The sequence below is a fragment of the Rattus norvegicus genome, chromosome 2 (genome assembly GCF_036323735.1).
Source record: "Rattus norvegicus strain BN/NHsdMcwi chromosome 2, GRCr8, whole genome shotgun sequence".
Classification (NCBI taxonomy): Eukaryota; Metazoa; Chordata; class Mammalia; order Rodentia; family Muridae; genus Rattus; species Rattus norvegicus.
The window spans coordinates 105,004,594-105,027,917 of record NC_086020.1 but is presented as its reverse complement, the minus strand read 5'-3'; the positions used below and the strand labels follow the sequence as shown (position 1 = coordinate 105,027,917).

The window sequence follows — 23,324 nt, the reverse complement described above, 5'->3', positions numbered from 1 at the left end:
AGGAATTACTATCTTAGTAACACATCTCTGGAAGTTTTGTCCTTGGAGGACTCTGACAACAAACAGAACCCTGGACAAATTAATGCTATTGATGTTATTGAGGGAACCTACCAGAAAGTAGATGTCAATCGCATTGTTATCGAGCCAACAGATAATAGAATATCTGCCCTCTGGTATCATAGGTCTCCACAGAATTCCTCCCTTCCTAACCTGTGCTCCCTTTCACCGAAATTCCTCTTTCCTCTTTCCATCCACTTTCTACCCATAGTACATGGGGACTATCAATATAAAGCAGAAGATGGCAAGAATATAATCTTTACGGTATCATCTACTAAAACCCAGCCCCAGGAGACACCCATAGCATCAAACAAGAACTTCAGAAGGTAATGGAAGTCAGTGAGGAGACACATTAGTCACCTGTTTAGCAGGTTGTGTTTCTACCTCCACACCCTGAGTAGAACAGATACAATATCCAAGTAAGGGATAACCAACAATGGAAAATGGATCCCCAAGGAAACTGAGTAGGCATGGTCACCAACCATTTCCTCTTTCATTTCCAAAATCACTCTTGCCACTGACAGGCTGTACCCATTTATAGGACATGAACTTTAAACTATCTGAGCACAGATGGAACTTTCCTACTCAATCCTGCTTATGTGGATTCTGAAGAAGTTGAATGAGAAGCAGACAGCAGGAGACTATGGGTAGAAAGTGGATGGAAAGAGGAAAGGAATTTCGGTGAAAGAGAGCACAGGTTAGGAAGGGAGGAATTCTGTGGAGACCTATGATACCAGAGGGCAGCTTTATGCTAAGTCCTTCTGTGTCAATGTCACTAACATAGTCCTTTGTCTTCTTTCGAATGCTGATCATCTGGCCCAGGTCCAGGGTTCTTATTCCATTGGTCTGTGTTTACCCCAGTACAGCATAACAGCTGCAGGAAGGACCCAGGCCAGAAGAAGCAGTGTGCACAACCCGTTGTTACCTGTCAGATGCCTCCACCAGCCTGCACACAACCTCTGCACAACTGATCTACAGAATGTGAGTAATTAGCTCCCCACCCTTTGACATCATTGTTCCCAATGCACTAGTGCAGGGACAGAGAAGCTGTACACATGACCATCCTATGAAGACACAACAAACCTCGTTCTGCAGTCCAGGTAAGAAAATTTATTACATTTCCCATCTGCCTCATTATCTTCCCATGCCATGGTCCCTGTGGCACCTGTCTCAAACAGGTGGGACATGCAGTAACAGTATCTCCTAGCCACTAAACATCCAAGACAACTATGACAATGTAAGTAGAAGTCATGATGAGTGTGGAGTACCATGGTGTTTAGGGAGTATCTTCCTATGAGCTTCTAAGATTGGGAAATTCTTCTAAGCAAGTAATGAAAAATTTTCATGGCCTTCCTCATGAGGTCGTGGAAATGTTAGAAATGATAAGTCTGTGAAAACTGTTACCTCATTATATATTGTCATGGTAAACTAGCATTTGGTACCAGGATATTCAGACTGAGGATTCTGGAAGAAGGGAACCTGAGGCATATCTCTGGCCATCTTTTCTCAAGGTAAAAGAAACCTGAGACAATGTGAGGGAAATGTGTTCCTGAGAAACAAGATAACAGAATCTATTAGGGATACAATTCCATAGGCAAGACCAGATCCTTATAACAACTCTAAAGCACCAGACCTCCTCTGTGTTGAAATATTGGCTCAGCAAAGAACATAGTCATTTCTATGGCCCTTTGAGTCACCAAACCTACAGTTCAGATGTTAACACAAGTCACAATACATCCTTTTTTAGCTAAAGTTCCTGGACCAACTGGATGCTCATCATCATAGAAATTTATAATAACCAATGGTCTTCCTCAGTTTGTAATTTTCCACAAGTTTGACAAATTCCACAATACAAAAAATATACTCATTCTCCAGATGGTTATGCCTCTTGTACAAAGTTTCAGCACAGGATTGACCACTACAAAGGTCCATGTACTCTCTGGTGTATAATATGCTCATGAGAGATATCATGAAATAAAAATCTAACCATCAAAACTTTCCTTCTTGTAGCAGAAATGAGAGCTCACTAAACTAAATACGTGTTCTGAAAACATGAGCAGATGAGCTGAGATCTACTGAACAAATAAAAGCCTTGAATTTCAATGTGACCTATATGTTATGCCTATGGGGATAGAAATAGAAGGATATAGACTCTTTTGTAGCCCAATGCAGAATGGTCTGGCCACATTTCTCACCTCCAGCTTAAAGGCAAGTGTCTCAGAAAACAAGGGCAAAATAACATGTGAGACATTTTACTACTTGCACATGAGCCAACACATTCAAGTGCTCTAAACACACATATGAAGTTATAAACCTATACCTAGACAAATATACACAAGAGGTATGAAGAAGGGGGAATAGAGAAAACCATCAGTGAACATTTTATCTTTCACAATGATGGTTATACTGGTTGGTTCTTTGTGTCAACTTGAAACAAGCTGGAGTTATCACAGAGAAAGGAGCCTCCCTTGTGGAAATACCTCCATGAGACCTAGCTATAAGGCATTTTCTCGTGGTGCCATCCCTGGGTTGGTAGTCCTGGGTTCTATAAGAAAGCAAACTGAGCAAGTTAAAGGAAGAAATCCAGTAAGCAGCATTCCTTCATGGCCTCTGCATCAGCTCCTGCCTCCAGGTTTCTGTCCTGTGTGAGTTCCTGTCCTGACTTCATTTGGTGATGAACAGCGATGTGGAAGTATAAGCTGAATAAACTCCTTCCTTGTCAACCAGATTCCTGGTCATGATGTTTTGTGCAGGAAAAGAAGTCTTAACTAAGACAATGGTCTTTTCGTCCAGCAGCATTCAAGTAAAAGGTTCATGCAAAGCTGTATTTAACTTGATGTTTGTCTCATTAGGTGTGTCTTCTGCAGAGTATGCATTGGCTACCAACTGTATCTGTTCTTAAAGGTTGCTGGGTCAAGCTTCTCAGATGACACTTATCTTAGGCACTTGTTCGCAAATACAGCAGAATATCTTTACTTGTGTCAAGGGTAGGCATTCTCTCATAGCATATGTTTCAAGATAGGCCAGTCATTAGTTAGCCTTTTCCTCAATTTCTACTCCATCTTTACTGCTGGACCTCTTATAAGATGGGCATTTGGTGAGTTGAAGGTTTTACGGCTGGGGTTGTGTCTCATTCCCTTCACTGGAAGTCTTTTTTGGTAACTGGATAGAAACATTTTGGGTTCATATCTACCATTGCTAGGAGTCTTAGGGTCCCCTTCATTGATTTCTGGAAGTTTCCATTGCACTAGGTTTCTAGCTTGTAGAGATACATGGTACCACTACAAATTCCAGTTCTCCCTGGTACTCTCTCCCTCCCTCCTCACCTCAGTAGATTACTCCTGCTCTCATCTTCACCTCTCCCTCACCCAATTCCTTCTTTCTGTCTACCCCTGTTGTCTACGCTATTTCCTTTATACAGTGTTACTCACTTGTCCCCACTTGGACCCTCTTTTCTATTGAGCGTTTTGGCTCTGTAGATTATAGCACGTGTCTTGTACTTCAAGGTTAGTACACATTTATAAGTGACTACATAGTATGTTTGTCCTTTTGAGTCTGGATTACTTCACTCAGAATGTTATTTTCTCTAGTTCCATCAATTTGCCTGCAAATTTCAGGATGACTTAATGTTTATTAGCTGAGTAGTATTTCACAGTGTAAATGTGCCACAAAACACATTATCCATTGTTTGGCTGAGGGAAATCTAAGTTGTTTCCATTTTTTTGTTATTCTGAATAAAGATGCTATGAACATAATTGAGCAAATAGCCTTGTTACAGCAACTTTTAGGTATATGCCCAAGAATGGTATAGCTTGGTCTTAAGGTAGAACTCTTCCCAATTTTCTGAAAAACCACCAGAATAAAGTGGTTGTACAAATTTCCACTCCCATCAACAATGGAGGAGTGTTTTCAATGTTCCAATATGAGCTGCCAATTGATGAACATTTTATCTTTCACAATGATGGTTGTACTGGTTGGTTCTGTGTGTTAACTTGAAGCAAGCTGGAGTTATCACAGAGAAAGGAGCCTCCCTTGTGGAAATGCCTTCATGAGATCCAACTGTAAGGCTTTTGCTCTTAGCCATTCTGACGGAATCTCAGAGGCATTTTGATCTGCATTTCCTGATGACTGTGGATGTTGCACATTTTTAAGTGCTTCTGGACCATTGAGTTTCCTCTGTTGAGAATTTTCGGTTTACATCTGTACCCCATTTTTAATTGGGCTATTTGGTTTATTGATGTCGAATTTCTTAAGCTCTTTATAAAGTTTAGATATCAGCCTTCTCTCAGATGTAGGGTTTGTAATGATCTTTTCCTATTGAATAGGGTGACATTTTTCCCTTTTTACAACATCCTTTGCCTTACAGAAGGTTTTCTGTTTCATGAAATCTATTTATTAATTGTTGATCTTAATGCTTGAGTCATTGGTATTCTGTCCAGGGTGTTGTCACCCCTACCAATGAGTTCAAGGTTATTCCCCACTTTCTCTTCCATGAGATTTACTGTATTTCACTTATGTTGAGGTCTCTGACCCACCTGGACTGGAGATCTGTGCAGGGAAATAGATATGGTTCTATTGGTATTCTTCTACATGAAGACATCCACATAGACCAAAGCACCCCTTTTAGGGATGCTTTTTTCTCCACTGTATAGTTTTGGCTTCTTTTCAAAAATCAAGTGTCCTGACTATGGGTGTGTTTCTGGGTCTTTTATTCAATTCCATTGATGAACCTGGTTTTATGTCAATACCATGTGGTTTTTAGTACTATTTGTATTTTGTACTATTTTAGTACAGTTTGATATCAGGAATGGTGATATCTCAAAAAGTTTTCTCATTTAAAGGATTGCTTTAGGTATGCTGGGATTTGTTTTACCTTGTTTTGTTTTTCTATATGAATTTGAGTATTGTTTTCTCAAGGTCTTCTAAAGAAAAACCTTCATTACTACTGTCCTATAGGATCCTTGTCTGATTTCTCATAAGAATTCCTAGATCTCTTAAGACAGAGATTGGTGGTTGAAGTGTTATTGAGAAACTCTTGTCATTCCAGAGTACTAAACACAATATGTTCTATTTCTATGTCCATGGAACATGGAGCCATCCCATCCTTTCCCTCTGGAAAAAAAATATATTGGTTTGCATCATTACTAAACTGCAAATAATAAATTTATGTTATTGGAAATAAGTGAAAACCAACCTATTACAAGATGGAAGGTAGAAGGAGGACTTCTTTTTCTATCCAAAACTTTGCTTCTGTCATCTATATGTTTAATGCAAGGGCTGTACTCAGTATGTGTCTTACATTCTATTTATTCCGTTTAGGTTTTCCTAAAGCACTGAACCTAATCTTTATCTCCGCTGTCCATGTAGAGAAAACTATCCAAATTGTAGGAAGATCATAAAAGTATCATCTAGGAGAAGATTTCCTACAATCTTTCACTTTGTCCTCCATTGTATGTCTTGAGGATAGTCAGATAGGGAAGTCCTGTCACTCCTTACGGTTTCAACTTGGTTTAGTCCCTGCCATTGAAATGGCCTCATCCACTGCCATCTGTCTGTATTTCCTCTTGTAGAACCTGATATTCATGTATCTTCTTAGTCCTTCATCTGGACCTCCTCTTTTCCCCTTGCCTCTGCAGTTGGTCTCAAATCTGTAGCTCTGATCTCACACACAAGCTGCTTTGCCAACTCCTCTGCATCTTCACTTCGATTCTTCTCTCATCCCTGTAGACTGCGTCCATTTCTACTCACTACTTCTGAAGCAGACGTCTACTTTGGCCTCTGAAGCCTTTAGTATCAGTGTGTAACCTGTGGGTAGCTAGCAATCAAGTAATCAGAGAGAAAGGAAAGTAGGAAAAAAGGAGAGAGAATGGGTTACAGAGACAGAGAGGGAGAGAGAGAGACAGAGCAGAAGGAAGGAAGGAAGGAAGGAAGGAAGGAAGGAAGGAAGGAAGGAAGGAAGGAAGGAAGGGAAGGAGAGAGGTTGGGAGTGAGGAAGACAGGTGGGGAGGAAGGAAGAAATATTGAAAGATAGAGAGACTATTAACCTTGTAAGATATGATTATCACTAGTATTCTTAATCAGCCGAAGTTGTCACAGAAAGTGTGAGTGTCTGACAAATTCCTGCCTTTGAAACTTCCAGATCTTATGGATTTGTTACTCAGTAAATTCTGACATTGTGGAAAGACACAGTGTCCCTTTGTGTACTTAGGTAATATCCTTCCTTTTGGATGGTAGAACTGCCTATGAGCACCTTGCACTCAGCTTAGCTAGCCTTGAGAGAGAGCTGTCCACTACTACCCTTTATGTTTATGTGTTCAAAGAGACTCCCAGTTGCTCTCGGTGGCAGTACAACTAGAGCTGAATATTTTACTTTTTGTTACTGCTTATGGCAAATGCTTCTAAGTATACCTTTGAAAAATTGTCTACAAGAAATTCCGGTCCTTGAGGGAATTCTTTGGGTAGGCTCTAGCACATTCCCTTTAGTGTTGTGTAAACTATGTGAAATTGTTGAAACACTGATGCAGCTTTTCTGCTGAAGAGAAAGCTACCACTCTTCCTTCAAAGGAAAGTGGGACAGTTCTCTAATAAACAGAAATGAAAAGAAGTTATGAAAAGTTGCTAAGTCCTGTGGGGAAAGTAAAATATGATCTATATCATGCTGGACATCCTGAGCTCAGACAGCATTGGGAGCTGCAGATAGAACAGCTGTGTTAGATAACAGAGCCTCTGTCTCTCCCTGCCTCAGAATTCAGCACAAGCCATGCTGCCTACACCTGTCTCTGAGACACAGAATTGATAAGAAGCCAGGCCTGCTGTGGTTTTGTATCCCTTCCATTCCCCTGGCGGCAGCAGAATAAACTCATGAGCCAACCTAGTGTCCCTCCCTTTGTGTGTGGGGGCCAGTTTTCTTCCTGTGGAGCACCATTGGTGTGAAATCCAGAAACTCCCTTGGTGGTAGGAATTGATAGTCCTTCTGACTTTATATATTCCAGCAAAAGAGAGGAAAGATCATATGAACAATTTCACAGAGTTTACAAACACCAAAAGTACAAGTTAGAGAGCTCAACCCAGACAACAGACATGGCAGGCTTTCAAGGACTGATTAAGAACCTGCTTTGGCTCTGGCTGCAATGATTGGGCTTCAGAAGCTGGTCTGGATGTTCAGAATGCTGATTCTAGGAAGTATGAACTCCACCTTTTTTCCTGCCCCCTCCAGCCCTGGTGCAGGTAGTAGCAAGAATCACCTATCATGCTGATGAGGAGAAAACTGGAATACGGTTTGATAAAGACAATGGGCTAATCAGACATAAAATAGAGTCCCTCACAATTACTTTGGTGGTCAGGATGGGGCTGAATCTGGCAGGAACAGGGACCAACTAGTCCTACACAGTCTCAGCTTTGCCAACTTAAAAACAGCCATAGATGAGAACATGAGAAATTTGGAAAGAGAAATAGCCCACTTAGAAAGAACGATGAACTCTAAGTCAGAAGTTGTGTTACAAAATAGGAGAAGGTTAGACTTTTTATTCTTACAGCAAGAAGAATCATATGCTGCTATGAAAGAGAAATGCTATTTTCATGTGAATCATTTTGGGGTTATCTGGGACTTACTGGCCAGAGTAAGGGAAAATTTAAACAAAAGAAAGAGGGATATGCATTCCATGGATGGTTCTAATGATGGTTTAATAGTCCCCCCTCATTGACCACCCTGATTTCTACCCTGCCCATCCTCTTATTATTACTAGGGTTGCTATTAATGTTTGCACCCTGCATATTAAACAGAGTAATATGATTTATAAAAGATAGAGTAGGAGCAATAGAACTCATGGTACTTAGATCCCATTTTATAGAACTAACACCTGAAGGACAGGAGGAATAGCTTGAAAATATCCCCTTGACCCTGTTGGGACCCCCATGTTTAGGCTCTCTAAGGACACAGAAAAAAAGGGAGATTTACAAAACCCAACCAAACCTCTTTTTTTAAGAAACTCATTTTGTGCCAGACCTAGTGTCCCTCGATTTCCAAAAATAAAATCACAGAGTCCTCCTAAGCAAACATTCTATTGCCCCCCTCCCCCTTTAGCGACAGTCATACTACAATAGTAGGAACAAGGTATGTGGAGATAACCTGAGACATCTTGCAGAGAATAGATAATCTGACCATCATTTTTGTCAGGTGGTTCTGCTCTCATGCTTGGTTCCTAGAGATTATTCCAGAAATGCATTTTTTTAAAAAATACTAATTTCTGACTAACACAGAAATTCCTCAAGTTTGCTGTAACTACAATAAAAAAACTGGACACCTAAACTTCAGTTCTTACTTTGACCCACTGCGATGGTGAGAGTCTGAGAGACCTTGCTTGGGAACTCTTAATAAAGACCCTGAGGGGTTGGGGATTTAGCTCAGTGGTAGAGTGCTAGTAAGTGCAAGGCCCTGAGTTCAGTCTCCAGCTCCGAAAAAAAAGAAAAAAAAAAAAGACCCTGAGGTGTTTTACATTGGAATTGGCTCCTCGGTGGTCTTTGAGGACCTGCAACTTAGATATAACAGAACCACTAACATTAACAGTACCTGCATGCCCATATTGCTGTGAAGTCACATTCCCACCAAAAATGGAAAAAGGCCTCTTTGGAGGATCAACAGAAAGTGATAGGAGCACCAAGGTACCCACCCTGTTTTTCCTTACAAACTGCCAGCATTCACAGCAGATAGGAAGCCAGGACCACTCTAATGTAAATGAAAAGGAGGGTCTCAAACTACCTTGGCCTAATCTCTGGGTACAGTGACTCTTCACATCAATGATGGATGACAGGCTATTGCCTTTGGAGATTTCTCTACTATCAAGAGTTACAGCATGCTGAATAATCACTCCTTGGTTTCAAGGCTATGAGCAGAGTTATTTCTGGCAGTATGATCCAGGACATTAGTCTACTTGGTGCTGCTTCATTACCACCATCCTCCCACACTACCCTATTTCTAAAATCCCTGCCGTAAGGGTTCTGGATAGGCATAACCCATCCTTCCACTGTGAGGTACTGCTTGGGCCTCCCAATACCACATTACTACACACTATTTTCTTTGGGCCACTTCATCAGTAAAGAAAATGTCTCTAATAACAAAGGTACATGATTTCTGAAGGGTTCCAAGAATATGATCTAGACTTTTGTTTTTTGTCATTGTTTTTGATAGCTGAGTAATGTTCCATTGTGTAGATGTACCACATTTTCTGTATCCATTCCTCTGTTGAAGGGCATCTGGGTTCTTTCCAGCTTCTGGCTATTATAAATAAGGCTACTATGAAAATAGTGGAGCATGTGTCTTTGTTGCATGTTGGAGAATCTTTTGGGTATATGCCCAGGAGAGGTATAGCTGGGTCCTCAGATAGTATAATATCTAAATTTCAGGGGAATCACCAGACTGATTTGAAGAGTGGTTGTACCAGTTTGCAATCCCACCAACAATAGAGGAGTGTTCCTCTTTCTCCATATCTTTGCTGGCATCTGTTGAAACCTGAGTTTTTGATCTTAGCCATTCTGACTGGTATGAGGTGGAATATCAGGGTTGTTTTGATTTGCATTTCCCTGATAACTAAGGATGTTGAGCATTTATTTAGGTGCTTCTCAGTCAGTCGATATTTCTCAGCTGAGAAGTCTTTGTTAACCTCTGTACCCTATGTTTTGATAGGGTTATTTGATTCTCTGGAGTCTAACTTCTTGTGTTTTTTGTATATTTTGGATATTAGTCCTCTATCAGATGTAGGATTGGTAAAGATCTTTCCCCAATTTATTGGTTGCCATTTTGTCCTAATAACAGTGTCCTTTGACTTACACAAACTTTGCAGTTTTGTGAGGTCCCATTTGTTGATTCTTGATCTTACAGCACAAGCCATTTGTATTTGTTCAGGAAATTTTCCCCAGTGCCCATGTGATCAAGACCCTTCCCCATCTTTTCTATTTGTTTGAGTGTATCTGGTTAGATGTGGAGGTCCTTGGTCCAATTGGATTTACGCTTTGTACAGGGCAGTAAGAATGGATCTATTTGCATTCTTCTGCACGTTGATCTCCAGTTGAACCAGCACCATTTGATGAAAATGCTATCTTTTTTCGATTGGATGGTTTTGGCTCCTTTGTCAAAGATCAAGTGACCATAAGTGTGTGGGTTCAATTCTGGGTTCAATTTTTTTATCACTATTGCTCTGTAATACTGACTGAGGTCAGAGATTGTGATTCCCCCAGAAGTTCATTTATTGTTGAGGATAGTTTTCACTATCCTGGGTTGTTCATTATTCCAAATTAATTTGCCAATTGCTCTTTCTAACTCTGAAAAATTGAGTTGGAATTTTGATGGGGATTGCATTTAATCTGTAGATTACTTTTGATAAAACGGCCATTTTTACTATATTAATCCTGCCAATCCATGAGAATAGGAGGTCTTTCTATCTTCTGAGATCTTTTTCAATTGCTTTCTCCAGAGACTTGAAGTTCTTGTCATACAGATCTTTCACTTGCTTGGTTAGAGTCACACTGAGGTATTTTATGTTATTTGGGACTATTGTAAAGGTTGTCATTTCCCTAATTTTTTCTCAGCCTGTTTATCCTTTGAGTAGAGGCTACTGATTTCCTTGAGTAAATTTTATACCCAGCCACTTTGTTGAAGATGTTTATCAGGCTTAGTAGTTCTCTGGTGGAACTTTTGTAGTCACTTAAGTATACTACCATAGCATCTGCAAATAGTGATATTTTGACTTCTTCATTTTCAATTTGTATTCCTTTGACCTGCTATTGTTGGCTGGTTGCTCTGGCTATGACTTCAAGTACTATATTGAATAAGTAAGGAGAGAATGGGCAGCCTTGTCACTGATTGTAGTGAGATTGCTTCAAGTTTTCTCCATTTAGTTTGATGTTGGCTACTGGGTTGCTGAATATTTCTTTTACTATGTTTATTTATGGGCCTTGAATTCTTAATCTTTCCAAGACTTTTAACATGAAGGGGTATTGAATTTTGTCAAATGCTTTCTCAGCATATAATGCATGAGCATGTTTTTTTTTCTTTGAGATTTTTATCTAGTGGGTTACATTGATGTATTTCTTTATATTGAACCATGCAGGCATCCCTGGGATGAAACTTACTTGATCATGATGGATAAGCATCTTGATGTGTTCTTTGATTCAATTTGTGAGAATTTTATTGAGTATTTTTGCATTGATAATCATAAGGGGAATTGGTCTGAAATTCTCTTTCTTTGATGGATTTTTGTGTGGCTTAGTTATACCTGTAATTGTGGCTTCATAGAAGGAATTGGGTAGTGCTCCATCTGTTTTTTTTTTTGTTGTTTTTGTTTTTTTTTGTTTTTGTTTTTTTTTTTTTTTGTGAAATAGTTTGGACAGTATTGCTATGAGGTCTTCTATGAAAGCCTGACAGAATTCTGCACTAAACCTATCTGTATCTGGGTTCTTTTTGTTTGGGAGACTTTTTAATAACTGTTTCTCTTTCTTTAGCAGTTATGGGACAGTTCAGATGGTTTCTCTGATCATGATTTAACTTTGTTACCTGGTATTTGTCTAGAAAATTGTCCGTTTCCTTCAGATTTTCCAGTTTTGTTGAATATAGACTTTTGTAGTAGGATATTATGATTTTTTGAATTTCCTCAGATTTTGCTGTGGTGTCTCCCTTTTCATTTCTGATTTTTAAAATTTTTGATCCACTCTCTGTGCCCTCTAGTTAGGCTGGTTAAGTGTTTGTCTATCTTGTTGATTTTCTCAAAGAAGCAGATTCTGTCTTTTTGTTTGTTTGTTTGTTTTGTTTTGTTTTTTTTTTCTTTTTTGATTCTATGTATAGTCCTTTTTATTTCTATTTGGTTGATTTCAGCCCTCAGTTTGATTATTGCCTGCCATCTACTCCTCTTGGGTGTATTTTTGCTTCTTTTTGTTCTAGAGCTTTTAGGTATGCTATAAAGTTGCTAATGTATGCTCTCTCCTATTTCTTTTTGGAGGAACCCAGAGCTATGAGTTTTCCTCTTAGCACTGCTTTTATTGTGTCCCATAACGTTGAGTATGTTTTGTCTTCATTTCATTAAATTCTAAAAAGACTTTAATTTCTTTATTTCTTCCTTGACCAAGTTATTGAATAGAGCATTGTTAAACTTCATGTATATGTGGACTTTCTGTAATTTTTTGTTGTTATTGAAGACCAGTGTTAGTTCTTGGTGATCTGATGGGATGCATGGGATTATTTCACTCTTCTTGTATCTGGTGAGGCCTGTTTTGTGACTGATTATATGGTAAATTTTTGAGAAGGTAGCATGAGGTACCAAGAAGAAGGTATATTCTTATGTTTTAGTAGGAAATGTTCTATACATATCTCTTAAATCTATTTGGTTCATAACTTCTGTTAGTTTCTCTATGTCTCTGTTTAATTTCTGTTTCCATATGTCCATCGATGAGAGTAGCGTGTTGAAATCTCTTACTATTATTGTTCGAGGTACAATGTGTGCTTTAAATCTTAGTAAGGTTTTCTTTATGAATGTAGGTGCCCTTGAATTTGGAGCATAGACATTTAGGATTGAGAGTTCCAAGAAGGATGACCAAAATGTGAATGCTTCACTCCTTCTTTAAAAGGGGAACAAGAATACCCTTGGCAGGGAATAGGGTGGGAAAGTTTAGAACAGAGGCAGAAGGAACACCCATTCAGAGCCTGCCCCACATGTGGCCCATACATATACAGCCACCAAACTAGATAAGATGGTTGAAGCAAAGAAGTGCAGGCCAACAGGAACCGGATGTAGATCTCTCATGAGAGACACACCAGAATACAGCAAATACATAGGGAGATGCCAGCAGCAAACCACTGAACTGAGAATGGGACCCCTGTTGAAGGAATCAGAGAAAGGACTGAAAGAGCTTGAAAGGGCTCAAGACCCCATATGAACAACAATGCCAAGCAACCAGAGCTTCCAGGGACTAAGCCACTACCCAAAGACTATACATGGACTGACCCTGGACTCTGACCCCATAGGTAGCAATGAATAGCCTAGTAAGAGCACCAGTGGAAGGGGAAGCCCTTGATCCTGCCAAGACTGAACACCCAGTGAACATGATTGTTGGGGGGAGGGTGGTAATGGGGGAAGGATGGGGAGGGGAAGCCCATTTAGAAGAAGGGGGAGGGGCTAGGGAGATGTTGGCCTGGAAACTGAGAAGGGGAATAACAATCGAAATGTAAATAAGAAATACTCAAGTTAATTAAAATAAGAAAAAAGGATTGATAGTTCATCTTGGTGGATTTTTCTTTTACAGAATATGAAGTGTCCTTATATTTTTTTTATAACTTTTGGTTGAAAGTCAATTTTATTCAATATTAGAATAACTACTCCCTCTCATTTCTTCAGATCATTTCTGAGGTGGTGTCTGTCTTTGTCTCTGAGGTGTGTTTCCTGTATGTAGCAGACTGCTGGGTCCTCTTTATGCAACCAGTCTGTTAATCTATGTTTTTTAGTGTGGAATTGAGTCCATTGATGTTAAGAAATATTAAAGAATAGTGATTGTTGCTTCCTGTTATTTTGTTTTTAGAGGTAGAATTAAGTTTGTGTTTCTTTCTCCTTTTGGTTTTGTTGCAAGATTTCTTTCTTGCTTTTTCTAGGGTGAGGTTTCCCTCCTTGTGTTGGAATTTTCCATCTATTATCCTTTGTAAGGCTGGATTTGTGGAAAGATATTTTGTAAATTTGGTTTTGTCATGGAATATCTTGGTTTCTTCACCTATGTTAATTGAGAGTTTTGCTGGATATAGGAGCCTGGGTTGGCATTTGTGTTCTCTGAGGGTCTGTATGACATCTTCCCAGGATCTACTGGCTTTCATAGTCTCTGGAGTGAAGTATGGTGTTTTTCTGATTGGTCTGCCTTTATATGTTTCTTGACCTTTTTCCATTACTGCTTTTAATATTCTTTGTTTTGTGAGTTTGGTGTTTTGACTATTATGTGCCTGGACAAATATCTTTTCTGGTCCAATCTACTTGGAGTTCTGTGGGCTTCTTGTATGTTTTTGGGCATCTCTTTAGCTTAGGGAAGTTTTCTTTTATAATTGTTTTGAAGATATTTACTGGCCTTTTAAGTTGGGAGACTTCAATCTCTTCTATACCTATTATCCTTAGCTTTGATCTTCTCATTATGTCTGGGATTTCCTGGATTTTTTGGGCCAGACGCTTTTTGTGTTTTATATTATCTTTGATGCTTGTTTTGATATTTTCGATGGTATCTTCTGTCCCTGAGATTCTCTCTTCTATCTCTTATATTCTGTTGGTGATGCTTTACCTATGACTCTTGATCTCTTCCCTAAGTTTTCTATATCCAGGGTTATCTCCCTTTGTGCTTTCTTTATTGTTTCTATTTCTTCTTTTAACTCCTGGATGTTTTTTTTTTCATTTCTTTTATCTGTTTTGTTTTCTCCTGTAATTCTCTAAGGGATTCTTTAAGGTAATTTTGTGTTTCCTCTTTAACAGCTTCTCCTTGTTTACTTTTGTTGTCCTGTATTTTTTTAAATGAGTTATTTTTGTCCTTCTTAAAGTCCTCCATCATCATCAGAAGATGTGATTTTAAATCCAAATCTTGCTTTTCTGGTGGGTTTTGATATCTAGTGTTTCTTTAGTGGGAGAACCGGGCTCTGATGATGCCAAGTAGTCTTGGTTTCTGTTGCTTAGGTTCTTGTGCTTGCCTCTTGCCATCAGGTTGTCTCTAGTGTTAGCTTTTCTTGCTGTCTCCGACAGTGGCTTGACCCTCCTGTAGGTCTGTGTGTCAGCACTCCTGTAGAACTGTTTTCTTTCAGCCACATCTGGGAACAGAGAGCTGCTTCTGGGTTTGTGTGATCTGAAGCCTCCAGGTGGGTTGCTTGGCACAGCAGACTTGGTCTTACCTCTGCTCTTAGTTGTAAAGGTGCTCCTGGTGACTGGCTTTCAGCTCTCAGGGTAGGCAGAATCCTGAACTGTCCTGCCCCTGACTGCTCCTTGGTTCATGTGCACAGAGGGCACAGACACCACTAGCTGATTTTCTCTTGGGTCAGGAATGTGGGCAGAAAGTAGTCATCTCCTCTGAGTTTTCTGGAGTGTCAACACTTCTGAGGATTCTGCTCTCTCACCCACAGGATTTGGGAGCAGGAAGCTGAGGGACCAGTTCAGTTGAGTTCAGAGCTCAGGCAGAAATCAGCGGGTTTTTACCACTGAAAGCTCCTATGTTCCTGTATCCAGAGGCACTATGCAGTTTCCTCTTGGTCCATGAATATGAGTAGAAGTGAGTAGAGGTGGCAGTCTCCCCTGAGGTCTCAGGATTGTCCACACTTCTGGGAGTTCAGCTCTCTCCCCCATGGGATTTTGGTGCAGGGAGCTGTGGGATTAGTTCAGTTCAGTTCAGGGCGCAGACAGAAACCAGCAGGTTCCCGCCTCTGGCTCTTCCTATATTCCTGTATCCAGAAGCACTGTGCAGTTTCCTCTTGGTCCATGAATATGAGTAGAAGAGAGGAGAGGTGGCAGTCTCCCCTGAGGTCTCCAGATTGTCCACATTTCTGGGAGTTCAGCTCTCTCCCCCATGGGATTTTGGTACATGGCACTGTGGGACTAGTTCAGTTCAGTTCCAGGCATATCCAGCTGTTCCATATTTCTTGAAGTGAGTTATTTTTGTCCTTCTTAAAGTCCTCCATCATTCAGCAATTTTCTTTGGGTCAGGAATTTTAAATCCAAATCTTGCTTTTCTGGTGGGTTTTGATAGCCAGTGTTTGCTTTGGTGGGAAAACTGGGCTCTGATGATGCCAAGTAGTCTTGGTTTCTGTTGCTTAGGTTCCTGTGCTTGCCTCTCGCCATCAGGTTGTCTCTGATGTTAGCTTTCCTTGCTGTCTCTGACAGTGGCTTGACGAGTAGGCCTGTGTGTCAGCACTCCTTTAGAGCAGTTTTCTTTCAGCCGGATCTGGGAAGAGAGAGCTGCTCCTGCGTTTGTGTGACCTGCTTGTGCAGGTTGCTTGGTACAGAAGAGCTGGTCTTACTACTGCTCTCAGATGTGTAGGTGCTCCTGGTGACTGGCTTTCAGCTCTCAGGGTAGACAGAAACCCGAAGGGTCCTGCCCCTGATTGCTCCTAGTTCCCGGAGCCCAAAAGGCACAGATGACACTAGGCAGTTTTCTCTGGGTCAGGAATGTGGGCAGAAAGTAGTTGTCCCCTCTGAATTCTCAGAATTGTCCACACTTCTGAGTGTCCAGCTCTCTCCCCAATGGGATTTGGGTGCAGGTATCTGTGGGACCAATTCAGTTCAGTTCTGGGTGCAGGCAGAGATCACCAGGTTCATGCTTCTGACTGTTCCTATATTCCTATATCCGGAGGCACTATGCAGGTTCCTCTTGGGCCAGAAATGTGAGCAGAAGTGGTGATCTTCCCTGAGGTCTCAGGATTGTCTGCACTTCTGGGAGTTCAGCTCTCTCCACCATGGGGTTTGGGTTCAGGGAGCTGTGGTACTGGTTTAGTTCAGTTCTGGGCATAGCCAAAATCCAGAACTGTCCTGTCCCAGAAAACTTCTGGCTTTCTGTGTCATGAGGCCACTAGGTGGGTCGCTTGGAGCAGAAAAGTAGGCCTTACCTCTGCTTTCAGGTGTGTAGGTACTCCTGGGGACTGGCTTTCAGCTCTTGGTGCAGGCAGAAACCTGAAGGCTCCTGCCCCTGATTGCTCCTAGTCCCTGTCCCCAGAGAGCACAGATGCCACTAGGCAGTTTCCTCTTTCAGGAATGTGGGCAGAAAATAGTTGTCTCCTCTTAGTTCTCTGGAGTGTCCACATTTCTGAGGGTCCAGCTCTCTCCCCTAGAGGATTTAGGTGCCTTAAAACATCTTCTTAACTGTCTGTAGAATCTTTTTTTCTGAGAAGAAGCGGATAAAATCTTTAATTATTCACCATTATTAATAGAGAAGTTTTTATAACTGTGGTCATCTATGGCTTATTTCAAAGCAGATGATTAATCAACAGTGTTTCCTAAATCTGAAGATGTCTTTATATCATTAGATTTCTTTTGACTATCTTCTAAAATATATCGCAGTTGTTCCCAAATATTTGAAGATAGTTTTCAATAATGATTTTTACAATAGCAGTATATAACATCACAAAGCAAAAACAAGATCCTCTGTCATTTCACATATTTAACAAATTTGAAATCAAGTAAAAAATTGAAATCTAAAAATATGAGGAAAATAGCAGTTACTTCAAATACATATGAGTCCATGAAATGAAGTCTCTGTTTGAATTGGAGACTCTAAGTTCTTTGCATCTCATTAAAACTTGTTAAAATTTCATACAAATTACAAAGAGTAAAGGCACTACTAAAATAAAGCAATATTTTAGAACTGATGTGTTGCCAAGAAGAACTGTGAGTGAGTCAAATTAGTGATTTTAAAGGTATCTTGACTATGCTTTGTTGGTTTTGGGAGTGCTGTAGGGAGGAGGTGGAGTTTCATTGTGGTGTTTTGAATGGAATGCCCCTCTAAATCTAGGTATCTCAATAGTCATACCTTATTTGTGACACCACTTGAGTGGTAAAGTGGCTTGGCCTTCCTGGAGGAAGTATGTCATAGGTTAGAATTTAGGGTTACAAAAGCTAGGAGCTATTTGCAGTATACTCTTTCCTTCACATTTGCTGCCCAAGATAAGCATTATTAGTTCTCAGCTTCCTGTTTGGTTATCTCTCCTTCTTGAAGCCATGTTCCTCTGTCATGATTTGAAGGACTGTAATCCCTCTACATCTCTTAGTGCCAAATAGATAATTACTTCTATTAGTTGCCTTCCTCATGGTATTTTATGAAAGTAATAAAAGAAGTCACTAAGAGGAGAAGTTGGTGAGAAGAGGGAAGCTTTATTGAGAAAATGACTCCACCAGATTGGCCTATGGTTTAGGGAAGTCTACAGGATATTTTCTTGATTAACAATGGAATGTTTAGGGCCCAAATCTCTGGGATGGGGCCACTCTTGAGCTACTGGTCAGGATGACACAGATATGAGCTACAAGGCATTAAGCAGAACACCTTCATGGTTTGCTTCAGTTCTTGCCTTTATTTCCTATCTGGTTCAATTTGGAGCCTAACATTTCTCAGTAATTAACTGGTAACTAGAAGTATATCATGAAGTGTATTCTGTCTTCCATAAGTTGGTTTTCATCAGAGTTTTATCACATTAGTAGTAGCAACTTAAGACACTTCCTAAATTGAACAGCAGAATTAATAATTCTTTCTTCTGAAATGGTGGGTTAGGTTAAATCATCTTTACTTATTACTTGTGTTTCTTCCCAGGATTCACCTAATTTTATGTTTCACTAGTGTTGCACAAGATGGGATAGACACAAATCAGGGGAAATTGCACTCAGGTGATCCTCTTACTTTATTTGTAAATGGTTCAGAATAGTTTTGCTTATTTGTTTTCATACTTGACCATAAAAAGGAATGCATTTAATAGAACTGTCCATAAAATGAGAATCATTAATAATTATTAAGAGTAGGAAAATATATTTTATTTCTGTATTTGGACTGAACATGAAGCTTGATATAAGCTTCAATTTAGGTTGTCAGTAGTTTGGTAGTTCAAGAAAAATGTGTCACTAGCCCAAGCCAAGTATAGTTCTGGGTGAGAGAGCTATTCAAGTTGTGCCCCAAGCTATCTTACTCCATTTTGAGTCACATCACCGTGACTTCCTTCATGTAAACCATATCCCTGGAAACTACTATTTAAATTATACCTATGTGTTCTTTCTTATTTGTTTTCTTTTATTGTCTGATTTTTCTTTTTAAAAATGTATGTTTTTTATTGATTTTCTTTGAATTTTTCATCAAGCAACCCAGTAACATTCATTTCCCAATCTTTCCATATCTGCTCTTTCCCCTTATAACTCCTCCCTCCCACAAATAAAAAAATTACAAGTTAAAGTTTTAAATTCAAATTCAAAGTAAAATTGAAAACAAAAATTAAAAACCCTTAAAAGTTGTACCTTTTAAGATGTGATGTACTATGGTGTGTCACATTGTCTATATCCTTTTGCCCAAAGAGCTTTACTTGCAAATGTCCATTTAAATGAGTCAAGGCCCCTGGATTTTGTTATATCATCAATACTGGAACCTGCAAGAGACTCCTCTCCTCTTATACCCTGGATATCCTGATGTTGCCCTTAGTCATGGAGGTCCTTCAGCTTTGAATCTGTAGGACCAGCTCCTTCCATGCTTCAGCAGTTGCATGTAGGTCCCCTACGTACATGTAGCATATGTGCAGCTTGATCCTCATGTGGGTCTCCTAACAATTGGTGAGAGGGCTTTCTATGATTCTGTTGTCTTTCTCTGTATTCTTTTCTTCTAGCTTGCAGCCTTATCTGTCTTCAGTATGTGAATGTGCACTTTTTCCTGTTGTGAATTGATATATGAATGAGGGAGAGTTCATATCCATGAGTTGGGGGTATCTACACTTCTCTGAAGAGAAGAAGAAATAAATTAGAGTAAATGTTTTGTAGACCAGCTCATATTATAATCATAATTCAAAAGAAGTAAGACTATACAGCTAAAATGCTACCTAAAATATTTTCTGCAATCACTTTTCTGTGTAGAATCATGGGAAATATTTTAAAATAGTGTGTGAATTTCTGTGTGACTGGTACCTATAAAACCAAGAGGAAGGTAACAGGATCCCTGAAACTGGAATGTTGATGGTGGCATGCTATCTATGTTAAACTGAACCATCATCTTTCTAGCAAACGTGGGGACATATTTAGTATCTAACTTAGTATAAGTCCATGTAACACTCTTGTGACATTCTAGAACCATGTTGACCTGAAAGCACATAAATGGATGTAGGCAATGCAATTATAAAATATAGTGTTATAGGTAAGGCAAAAATTCTGAGGTGCTGGCTAGGAATGGGAGCTCAAAGCTCCTCTGTCACCTATGAAATCATTCTATGGGGTATAGTACAGGAAAAGATATACCTGACCTAGATTTTGCTAGGTAGCTATATTTAAGAAAGATAAATTCAGTAATAGCTTCATGTTCCAGTCAATGACATATATTAAGCATGTAAAATATTCACTATAGCATAGTAACAATATTAGGATATAAATAACCCACAGGTTTTATACACACATGCTTCGTTTAATTTACCTTACACAGGAACTCAAACAAATAGTATAGCCTGGCCTGGACACAACTGTGTAGCATAGACTGTCTTCCAAATCATGACAGTTATAATGTAGAAGACTCCCAAGTGGTGGGATTACAGACCTGGTACAACACTCTTGCTTGAGAAATGCATCGGTTTGCAAAATGACAGTACATGTCTGAGCTAAGGATATTACTTAACATAGGACATCATTCCAGTGGATAATCTTGTAAATACAAGTCTATGTATCTTCAAAAATACATTGCTTCTGTCTTTGTATGTTTCCCCATGTGTTTGATTTATCATTACCTTTGTATAGCAGAAAATTTTCATCCAAATGTTCTTGATCAGGGACAACAAGCCTTTTAAAAAATTAAATCTCTAGAAAGTCAGGTCCCTTGTATAGTTTGAACAAATTTCTTCTTAAAAAGAAAATAAAAACAAGAGTTGGAATGATCTTACTTTGTAAGACATATTTGAAAAATATTTTTTGTTGAAATATAGTAGTTTAGACAAGGCATTCTAAACTTGTGTATGGTTCCCCAAGAGTTTACTGTATCATTATCTTTAGAAAGCAGAACTTTTTGATGCAAATTTTCTTCATCGGGGATACAAAGTCAATTATATAAAGTCATGGTAAGCAAGCTTCCTTCATGTTTAGAATGAAATTTCTTTTTAAAGAAAAGCAAATAAATGAGAATTGCAATTGTCATTGTACATTCGAGAAATGACCTGAGAAACATTTTTGTTGAAAAATAGCAGTTTAGACAAGGCACTCTAAACTTGTGTGTTATAAGCCCTTTGTATGGTTCCCCGGGAGTTTACTGTATCATTATCTTTAGAAAGCAGAATATTTTGGTGCAAAATTTCTTGATCAGGGATACCAAGTCAATTATATAAATCTATAGAAAGCAAGCTTCCTTCATGTTTAGAATGAAATTTCTTTTTAAAGAAAAGCAAATAAATGAGAATTGCATTTGTCATTGTACATTCGAGAAATGACTTGAGAAATATTTCTGTTGAAAAATAGCAGTTTAGACCAGTAATTCTCAACTTGTATGTCACCATCACTTTGGGGATCACATATCAGACATCCTGCATATCAGATATTCCATGGATTACACATTATAATTCGTAATAGTAGCAAAATTACAGTTTTGAAATAGCAGCAAAATAATTTAATGGTTAGGGATCAACACAAGATGAGGAATTATATTAAGACATCACTGGATTAGGAAGGCTGAGAACCACTGGTTGAGACACTACTTCCTTAAGAAATCCCAACCTGTCACCTACTTAAGAATCTTGGTCAGCAGTAGAATCTACAAGCAAGAACTTGTTTTGCTCACCTAAACCTAGAATCAAAGAAGCAGAGGTCTGGATGTGCCAGTAATGAAACAAACCTTCTGTTTGTTCAAATTACCTTTCTGCACTTCTATTCCATACTATTACCTGCAATGACAGAACTATACTCCACTCCTCAACCCCCTTCTTTCCCTCTAAAGAGGTCAGCATCTATGTGACACAGTCAGACAGGGAATCTCTCATAACTCCCCTCTGAGGAGCTCTACCCAGCAGCTGAGGGAAACAGATATAGAAACCCATAGCCAAAAATTGGATGGAGCTCAGGGACTCTTATGAAAGAGTAGGACGAAGGATTCAAGGTCCTGAAGAAGATAAAAACTTCACAGGAAGATCAACAGAGTCAACCAACCCGGACCATTTGGAACTATCAAAGACTGAGTCACCAACCAACAAGCAAACACAAGATGTACCTTGAACTCTGGCACATATGTAGCAGATGTGGAGCTCAATCTCTACGTGGGTTCCCCAACATGTGCTATCCATAAAGTGGTTGACTGCCTCTGCAAACCCTTCTCCAACTGGGCTGTCTTATCTGGCTTCAATGGGTGAAGTGCCTAACCATGAGGGGACTTGATGAGCCCAGTTGGAGGGAACCCAGGGGACCCCCTAACCCTCTCAAAGGAGAAGGGGAGGAGCACTGTGAGGTATGAAAAGTTGGGGAGCAGTGTTCAGAATGTAAATGAAGCAATGAATGAATGAACACATAATAATAATAATAATAATAATAATAATAATAGTAAGTATAAAAAGTACCCCCCCAAAACAACGAAACAAAAAACAAAGTGCTCTTCCTAGAAATAAAAAGCCATCAAAAAAGGGCAGGGCCAGAAAGTACCTCTTCCTGGTTGTATAATTTGGAGAATTGGTACTATTATTGCATAGTAAGTAATGTTCTAGTATGCATGTATACCTCTGCTTACAAGCCCACCTGAAATACGGTGAACTTTCTTATTTGAACACCCTGTTTCACATGTGAGAGGTTCTCACAGTTTCACAATCCACTACCTTAAGTGTATAAATATTCAAATATTTAAATTAATTATACACAGCAGCATTTGGTGGACAGAAAAGTTGCTGTGTTCATGAAACACCACAATTGACTTTCATGCTTTACTGAGGAAAGAGAAATAAGAAAAATGATAGATTCCAAGGTGTTCTTACAGTTTTACAGTATTATGAATGTATATGGCTATCTTCAGGCACTGATCTTTAATTTCTTCCCCATGATGTGGTTCTAGGTTTCTGGAAATGAAAACCAGACACACTTCGCAAGCATTAAGGCAAGGAGGAAACAATCAGTATCTTAGTCTATTGTTACTTAGCATGCCTACTCTCAGAGCATTGTCTTTCTCTTGATGTCTGGGGTCATAGACCCACAGTCTACTGAGAGGCAAACTCAGAACATCTCCCAATTAAAATATAAAAATAATATTTGTTCTAGAGTCACTGCTGTTCCCTGGCAAGTTAAAAGTGTTAGAATATAAGTAGGTTAGGCAAATTCTCAATTATTTTACATGGGGTTAAGAAGATGGCAACACCTAGTAAAAGTGAAAGTGCTGGGTTTTTTTTCTGGGTTTGTTTTTGTTTTTGTTTTTTAGCTAGTGAAAGAAAAAATTTGTGTATCTACTGGACAGAGTGCAACATCCAAGTCTCTGATAACCTATTATAGGTCAGTGATGTACTAGCCATTTTAGACTATTGTTATTTATAAGGGATATTTTTTGTTAAGTATGATTTAAGACGTGTATTTCATAAAACA

The 23,324-nt window shown here is 39.2% G+C and overlaps 1 long non-coding RNA gene across 22 annotated transcripts in view; it reads left to right on the top strand.

The window, feature by feature from the left end:
* The window catches only part of LOC103690087 (uncharacterized), a 132,234-nt gene that overhangs the window by 2,014 nt on the left and 106,896 nt on the right, over positions 1 to 23,324 (top strand). For 19 of the 22 annotated variants that reach the window (XR_010063778.1, XR_005500807.2, XR_005500816.2 and 16 more), the window contains one exon: positions 919 to 23,324. This exon is cut by the window's right edge. This is a non-coding gene — a long non-coding RNA (uncharacterized LOC103690087). The remainder of the gene's footprint in view (positions 1 to 918) is intronic. The other 3 variants (XR_590995.4, XR_010063781.1, XR_010063782.1) reach the window with 1 other exon arrangement.